Here is a 9,084-nt window from a genome sequence, read left to right on the forward strand (position 1 = left end):
AACCCGTCTCTACTAAAAATACAAAAAATTAGCCTGGTGTGGTGGTGCATGCCTATAATGCCAGCTACTCTAGAGGCTGAGGTAGGAGAATCACTTGAACCTGGGAGGCGGAGGTTGCAGTGAGTCGAGATCGCACCATTGCACTCCAGCCTGGGCGACAGAGTGAGACTCTGTCTCCAAAAAATATATATATGTGTGTATGTATATGTATATATATGTGTGTTTGTATATATATATGTGCATATATATATATAAAGAGAGAGATAGAGAGAAGGGGAGAGAGAGAGAGAGGTGAAATTTGCATAGCATTTAACTGTTTTCTTTTGTTGAGATAGGCTCTTCTTCTGTCACTCAGGCTGGAGTGCAGTGGCGCCATCACAGCTCACTGCAGCATTGACCTCCTGGGCTCAAGCGATCCTCCCACCTCAGCCTCCAGAGTAGCTGGGACTACAGGCACGTGCCACCATGCCCGGCTAAGATGGGGTTTTGCTATGTTGTCCTGGTTGGTCTCCAATTCCTGAGCTCAAGCGATCTGCTCACTATGGCCACCCGAAGTGTTAGAATTATAGGCGTAAGCCACTGTGCCCAACCCATTTACGTGTTTTAAAGTGCACAACTTGGTGACATTTAGTGTGTTTACAGTGTTGTGCAACCATCACCTTTACCTGGTTCCAAAAGATATGTTTTTGAGCAAGTGTGCATGAGTGTTGGGGATGGTATTTCTCCTGTATTGAAAAGACTCTGTCAACGTTGCCTGCTAGACTGGCCCCAGGTGCTATAGGTTTATGGACCTAAACGCCTTTCTTGACTTTGCATAAGGAAAAGGTATCTTCCTGACCAAATGTCTCGGGCAACTCTCCCAATTCTCAGAAACTCCTTGGTCTTCCATGGTCTGCCATCCCTCAGCTGCAGAATTTGCAGTGAGACACTATGTGTTCACCGAGGATTATTGTTTAACCATTTTATGGCTATTTAGATAGCAGTTAAATTTACACAAAAACAAACAAATGATGACCAAACCAAGTGACTGTCAAGGTCACAGGTGGCTATGTCTAACATAAAAACAGAAGCTCTCCTTCAATTCACCCACTGGGAGAGGAATTTTCCAGCAGCATAAGGCCTCAAGATGAGTTGTCAGAGGGTCAGCTGCTGCTCAACCTAAACAACTATTTATTTATTTATTTATTTTTGAAACAGAGTCTTGTTCTGTCACTCAGGCTGAAGTGCGATGGCACGATCTTGGCTCACTGGAACCTCCGCCTTCCAGGTTCAAGCCATTTTCCTGCCTCAGCCTCCCAAGTAGCTGGGATTACAGGCACGCACCACCATACCCAGCTAATTTTTGTAATTTTAGTAGAGACAGGGTTTCACCATGTTACCTAGGCTGGTCTCGAACTCCTAGCCTCAAGCGATCTGCCTGCCTTGGCTTCCCAAAGTGTTGGGATTGCACTCAAAACAAAACAAAACAAAAAGACAAAGAAACAAAAAAACAAAGAGTATGGTTTGATTGGACTTTTTTTTTTTTTTGAGATGGAGTTTCACTCTTGTTGCCCATGTTGGAGTGCAATGGCGTGATCTTGGCTTACCGCAACCTCTGCTTCCCGGGTTCAAGCAATTCTCCTGCCTCAACCTCCTGAGTAGCTGGGATTACAGGCATGCACCACCATGCCCGGCTAGTTTTTTGTATTTTCAGTAGAGATGGGTTTTCACCATGTTGGCCAGGCTGGTCTCAAACTCCTGACCTCAGGTGATCCGCCCGCCTCGGCCTCCCAAAGTGCTGGGATTACAGGCATGAGCCACTGTGCCCAGCCTGATTGGAATTTTATAATCAGTATTTTTTTCAAACTGGATTTTCATTTTAGTGGGTTATGAAGAGTATGAACAAAAAATAAAATAGAGTAATAAAGAATACGGTGCATTACAGATACAGTAAGTATTCCTTCTAGAAATGTTTGTCTCAGTAGTGTGTTTGTGTGTATATGTGTTTACTGGGTTATGATGTAAAATGCATTTCTTAATGTGGGTTATAGTTTAACAAGTTTGAAAGCCACGGACATAAATGGCTTTGGACCCGTCAGAACAGCTCAGACTTTTTTCACCAGCCTTGGGCCTCAGCCAGCTTCCCTGACCCTTCCACTATTGCCAGATGGAAATGTCATGGTTATGTTCAGAGTCCTTGTGCTAAACTCATGTATGCTCTTTATCAGAGGCAAAAATGGAGCATGACAGTCTGTTCTTAGGGCAAGTTCCAAGAACTGAGAACACAGTCCTCACAGGGTCATACAACTTTCAATTTTCCAATTCCTAAACCGGTGTCAGTTCTGACTGTGCTCTCCTTGGTTATTCTGTGAATGTACTTGAACGATCGAGGGCGTTTCTGCAGTGACGAGCTGGGGCACTGTCATCCCTGACGCTCCGAAAAGCCACACTGCAGAACACTCTGGATAAAATTACCCCTGGGAGCCACCTGTTTACTACCCTTTATGCTTGAAGCTCTCAGCATGCAGTGCCCCGGATCACTTACAGTTCCCCAACTTCTTTTTCATGAAAAGAGCCATTCATTTCATCTCTTGGAGGTTGCAATTTGCCCTTTAAATTTTGCCTGTGATAAACTTAAGTCTGATAGCTTGCTTTGGCAGTACCTATGTGAAAGCAACTCGGAAAGTTAGAGAGTGAAATATTTAGCCAAATGATGGGCTAAAAAAGATAATACAAGCAATTCCAGTTAAGGTTCAGATTGAATTTTTTCTTTTTTTTGGGGGGGGGGCCAGGGTCTCATTCTGTTGCCCAGGGGTGCAGTGGCATGATATGGCTCACTGCAGCCTCAATCTTCCTGGGCTCAGGTGATCCTCCCACTTCAGCCTGCTGACTAGCTGAGGACTACAGGTGTGTGCCATCATGCCCAGCTAATTTTTGTTTTTTGGGTTTTGTTTGTTTGTTTTGGTAGAAACTGTGTTTCGCCATCTTCTCGAGTCTTCTGTGCCCAGCTGTTCTGAGATTTCTTTTTTTTTTTTTTTTTTGAGACGGAGTCTCGCTCTGTCGCCCAGGCTGGAGTGGAGATTTCTTTCCAGTGTTATCTTGAGAATTCCTTTCCCCATCCTCCTTTGCTGGTCTCTTATTTCCTGAACTCCATTTCTCAGTTTCTTCCTTAGTTCTGGGGAAGAATATCCTTCATTAGCTTTCTTGGGGACACATACATGAAAGAGGTAAATTCTTTAAGAGCTTGCACCTGTTGGGTGTGGTGGCTCATGCCTGTAATCCTAGCACTTTAGGAGGCCAAGGCAGGTGGATTACCTGAGGTCAGGAGTTCGAGACCAGCCTGGCCAACATGGTGAAACCCCATCTCTACTAAACATTCAAAAATTAGCCGGGTGTGGTGACACACACCTGTAGTTGCAGCTCCTCAGGAGGCTGAGGCCTGAGAATCGCTGGAACCCAGGAGGTGGAGGTTGCAGCGAACTGAGATTGCATCATTGCACTCCAGACTGGGTGACAGAGCAAGACTCCATCTCAAAAAAAAAAAAAAAAAAAAAAAAAAAGAGCTTGCACATATGTAACTTTTGAATTCTCCCATTGCTGGTTTGGTTAGGTGGATATTATCGTTTGGCAATGATTTCCCCTCAAATTTAAGTCATTGCTCCATCATTTTCTAGTTTCCAGAATTGCTATTGAGAAGTTTTAAGTTATCATTATTCTTAATCCTTTAACTGTGATTTGTTTCTCTTTTTTTGTCTCTCTCTCTCTCCACCCAAATTAGGCTTTAAAAGTTAAAAAGAGGCCGAGGGCGGTGGCTCACACCTGTAATCCCTGCACTTTGGGAGGCCGAGGTGGGCAGATCATGAGGTCAGGAGTTCAAGACCAGCCTGACCAACATGGTGAAACCCCGTCTCTACTAAAAATACAAAAATTAGCCAGGCATGGTGGTGCACATCTGTAATCCCAGCTACTCAGGAGGCTGAGGCAGGAGAATTGCTTGAACCTGGGAGGTGGAAGTTGCAGTGAGCAGAGATCACACCACTGCTCTCCAGCCTGGGTGACAGAGCTAGACTCCGTCTCAAAAAAAAAGGTTTAAAAGAAGGCTGGGCTTGGTGGCTCATGCCTGTAATCCCAGCACTTTGGAAGTGCAAGGCGGGCAGATCATGAGGTCAAGAGATTGAGATCAGCCTGGCCAGTATAGTGAAACCCCATCTCTACTAAAAAGACAAAAATTAGCTGGGTGTGGTGGCATGCGCCTGCAGTCCCAGCTGCTCGGGAGGCTGAGGCAGAAGAATCACTTGAACCTAGGAGGCAGAGGTTGCAGTAAGCCGAGATTGCGCCACTGCACTCCAGTCTGGACGACAGAGCGAGACTCCATCTCAAAAAAAGAAAAAAAAAAAGAACATGAACAAACTGGAGAAGGGTATAACTGGCAGAAAAATGCCCAGGGATGAAGGTAGCAAAACTCAATGACAACAGAAAGGCTTACCTTCCTCACGGTCCCTGCTGATGGATCAGACACAACTTCTCTATAAAAATGGGACATATAATAATTGTAGGGAGCCAGGCATGGTGGCTCACACCTGTAATCCCAGCACTTTGGGAGGCCGAGGCGGGTGGATCATCTGAGGTCAGGAGTTTGAGACCAGCCTGGCCAACATGATGAAATCCTGTCTCTACTAAAAATACAAAAATTAGCCAAGAGTGGTGACGCATGCCTGTAGTTGCAGCTCCTCAGGAGGCTAAGGTAGGAGAATCGCTTGAACCTGTGAGGCGGAGGTTGCAGTGAGCTGAGATGGCACCACTGCACTCTAGCCTGGGCAACAGAATGAGATCTGTTTCAAAAAAAAAAAAAAAAAAAAAAATTGGAGGGGGCCAAAGGAAAACTTCCCTTTTGCTGTCTGAAGCCTTGATGAAAATAAATTCACAAAAGGCAAATTAATAGGAGAAATGCCGGACAAAATTTATTAATGTGCATGGGGGAAAATCCCCAAGAGCGATTTCTTCACCACACAGTGGGGTAGAGAATCTTGTTACAAGAGCATCCGGTAAGACTGTCAGGAGGTCTTCCTGAAGGTCTCATATCCTCTTCTTGAGTGAAAGGGAGATGGGGAAATGTGGATGATTTAGGAAGGTAGTAAATGATCTTCAGGGGAAGTCAATGGAATTGAAATATACAACGGCCTGGGACAAACTCTGTTGGACCCAATGAGCAAACAGTGGTTTGTGACGAAAGTCTATCCATGTGTGTGGACCAAGTTGTCTTTCTTCTTGCAATGAGTTCAGTTAATGAAAACTTGAGGAAGGGACCAGAGGTAACTGTTTTCTTTTTTGGTGGATCCAGACTTCAGGCAGACAAAGGACCTTCAGAGTACAACTTCCTTCTGTGCTACGGGAGAGACAGAGGATTGAGAGACAGGAAGATGGGAGGAAAGTTAGAGAGATGTGGCCTCTTGTTCAGTTCAGTATGTCAAAGCACCGTGTTTTGGGGTAGCAGTTTCAGGACCCAGCCCAGTATAGCTCCCTAGTCCTGGCGCCCAGTCTCAGATCTCTTCAAGATAAACAATCTCATTAATGTCCTGATTTTTTTTTCATCATCCAATTACCCAGCTCATCTAGGCTGGTATATCTGTTGTTATATGATCATGTAACTCTGGAAGGTTTAGAGTTAAATATAGAAACGACGAGCTAAATCAAACCCATAGTACTAATATTTTTAGTACTAACCATTAAGTGTAAGACAATCTGCATGTGTCTGCTATTCATGCGAAGTGTAGTAGTAAAGAAAGAAATTATCCTCATAGGGAATCTTACAGATTACCTTGCAATTTCAATTTAAAATGTGCAATTGATTTTATACTTGTGACTTTAAAATGAAGGTGTGAGATAATTTGGTAAAGTGTATACATTGTACTGATTGTATTAAGATAATCTTGTTACAAGAGTGTCCGGTAAGGCTGTCAGGAGGTCTTCTTCAAGGTCTCATGACAGTTGCTTCTGCTACTGTTACAGGCTGTTACAGGCTGTGCCATTTCCCCTTTTACCAAATGAACCCCAACAGGCTCAGGAAACGACAGCCAAGGCACAGCTGAGACCAGACTGGAATATTCAAATGCAAATTTTGCTAAAGGCTCATGTAGGGATCAGCAAACAGTTTTTGTAAAGAACTAGATTGTGAAGATTTTATTCTTTAGGGCCCAGGAGGCAAAATTGAGATTTTGTAGATACTTACATAACCATTTAAAATGTAGCCACTTAAAAAAATATAAAAACTGGGTCGGGGGCGGTGGCTCACGCCTGTAATCCCAGCACTTTGGGAGTCCAAGGCGGGCAGATCACTTGAGGTCAGGAGTTCCAGACCAGCCTGGCCAACATGGTGAAACCCCGTCTCTACTAAAAATTAGCTGGGCATGGTGGTGGACACCTGTAATCTCAGCTACTCTCGAGGCTGGGGCACAAGAATCGCTTGAATCCAGGAGGTGGAGGTTGCAGCGAGCCGCGATCACGCCACTGCACTCCAGCCTGGGCGATAGAGAGAGACTCAGTCTCAAAAAAAAAAAAATAATAAAAATTAAAAAATATATATATAAACTATTCTTAATTCTGTGGCTATACCAAGACAGGCAACTGGATAAATTGGTCCATGGACCATAATTTGCTAACCCTTGGGCATAAAATTTAAAAAGATATCAAAATAAATAAATGCAGAGAATAACGCAAAATTAAATAAACCAGATTTCTAAGTACAACTCACCAGACTTCACATGAGTTTCCCTGCACTATTGTTCTTACCATTGTGTCTACTGGAACACATCTAAGGAAGCAGAAGTACTTTTGAGCAGGGCTTACAACTGTGGTGATAGCAATAGGAAGGGACAGACAATTTGAAAAAGCCTCCGTCCTGACTCTGTCTTCCTGCCAACCCTCAAATTATAGAGACTCTCCAAATGTGCTTATATTTATTGGGGGCCCACAGTGCCAGGTGCTATGCTGAGCACTAAGAATACGGTAGTGAGCAAGACTGGGTCCCTACCCCAAGGAGCTTACGGTTCCATGGGAAGACTGTCAAGAAAACGGCTCATTCTTTTGAAGTGCGGTAACTGTTCTCATAGCAGCATGGATGCACAACGTGGGCAGGCACCCACTGCACCCAGTTTTTAGGGACTAGGAGAGACTTCCTAGAGGACATGGTGTCCAAACTGAGGCCTGATGGATGCGAAGAACTTAGCAAGAGAAATAACTCAGCAGGTGCAATACAGTGTGTGCCAAGTCACAGCGGTAAAAGGGAGTGTCACTGTGTTTGGGGAGCTATGAGTATTTTATACAACCATTCAATGACTGACACAAAAGATGCATTCTCAACAAAGCACCTGTAACCAGGAAAAACAAATGCCCAAAGCAACATTCCTATAAAACAGGATTTCTCAAACTTCAGTACTATTGCCACTTTCCTGGGCATTGTTGAACGTTGAGCAGCATCCCAGGTCCCTACCAACTTGCCAGTAGCAAGCATGTAGTTGAGGCAACCAAAAAACTCCAGACATAGCGAATGTCTCCTGGAGGGCAAAATCTCATTGAGATTGAGAACTGCTGCAAAAAAATATAATGATAAAGAATGTCATGGGCTCATTCCCAGTACACCAGCTAGGAACACTGGCCTGTCCAGGTGTTCTTGTTAGGAGTAGCAATGGCTCATTGCTACTCCATTTTGCCAAGGAGAGGAGGTGACCAGATGTCTCAGTCAGATACAACCTCCTCCTTCCACCAACCACCAAATACTACCCCTGAAAGGTCTGACTAAGGCCTTTCATTCTGCAAGCACCGAGGGACCCCCATCCAGAAAAACCTGCTAGACTCATTCTTGGCAAGATGCAGGTCCATATTATCTGCACCATTCCTGTAGTTTAATGTGGTTACACAAACATTTACCAAATTGTAGTTGATTCCAAAGCATTTGTTTTTTATTGCCACTATATAGTGCACATACAGTTGCCAAGATGATGAAAACCAGGATGTGGGTAAAAAATGGTTCCTGCTGCCCAGCTCCTCATAGAGATTGGCATCATCCACCTAAGGGAGTGTAGTGAGGGCTTTTGGCTGTATGGATCTTACTGTTTTAACAGTTTGCTAATAAAAGTCTTAAGTGGCAAAAAAAGTCCAGCTACTTGAGAAGTGTCTATATGGCCGGACTTTAGAATACAGGATTGAGAGGCAAGTACATGAGTGACGCGGATAGGGAACTAGATTCTTACCGCTGGAGGGCTCTAAGGACCACTGGTCAGGGGCCTTGTGTGCCAGCCTGAGGGCTTACTTTTAATCTTGAGGACACTGGGGAGCCAATGAAGAATTTTAAACTGGTGAGTGCCATGGCCAGATGAATTCAAATTTCTACAGCACTTACATTTTACAAAGTATGTTTCTGCACACGTCGCCTCATTTAACATTCTGTAGGGAGGGTATTGTTTCCATTTTGCAACTGAGGACTTTAATGAACTCAAGGCCAGAGAGCTAATAAAGTTGTGACCAGGATTGAGTAGAACCTAGGTCTTCATTTCCATATTGCTACCTGGGTGTGTTAACTGTAGTCAGATAAAAAACATGCACAAAGAGCCAAATAGGGGGGAAGTTGAAGCCAAAGAATAGATGAAAAAGAAGCTGCTTCCAACAGGGACTAGCACTGAATAGTTCATAGATATATTTCTGGACTTACTACTTTTTTTGTTATTCTTTTTTTTTTCTTTTGGAGATGGAGTCTCGCTCTGTTGCCAAGGCTGGAGCGCAGTGGCACAATCTCAGCTCACTGCAATCTCTGCTTACCAGGTTCCAGCAATTCGCCTGCCTCAGCCTCCCAAGTAGCTGGGACTATAGGCAGGCAGCACCATGACCAGCTAATTTTTGCATTTTTAGTGGAGACAGGGTTTTGCCATGTTGGCCAGGCTAGTCTTATACTCCTGACCTCAGGTGATCCACCTGCTTCGGCCTCCCAAAGTGTTGGAATTATAGGTGTGAGTCACCGCGTCCAGCCTTTTTTTGTTATTCTTGTTTCTAAACTGGTTATGCTGCTGCAACCAAGTTACTATTCCCTAGAGAAATAGTTTCCAATTCATG

The sequence above is a fragment of the Theropithecus gelada genome, chromosome 17 (assembly GCF_003255815.1).
Source record: "Theropithecus gelada isolate Dixy chromosome 17, Tgel_1.0, whole genome shotgun sequence".
NCBI classification, from domain to species: Eukaryota; Metazoa; Chordata; class Mammalia; order Primates; family Cercopithecidae; genus Theropithecus; species Theropithecus gelada.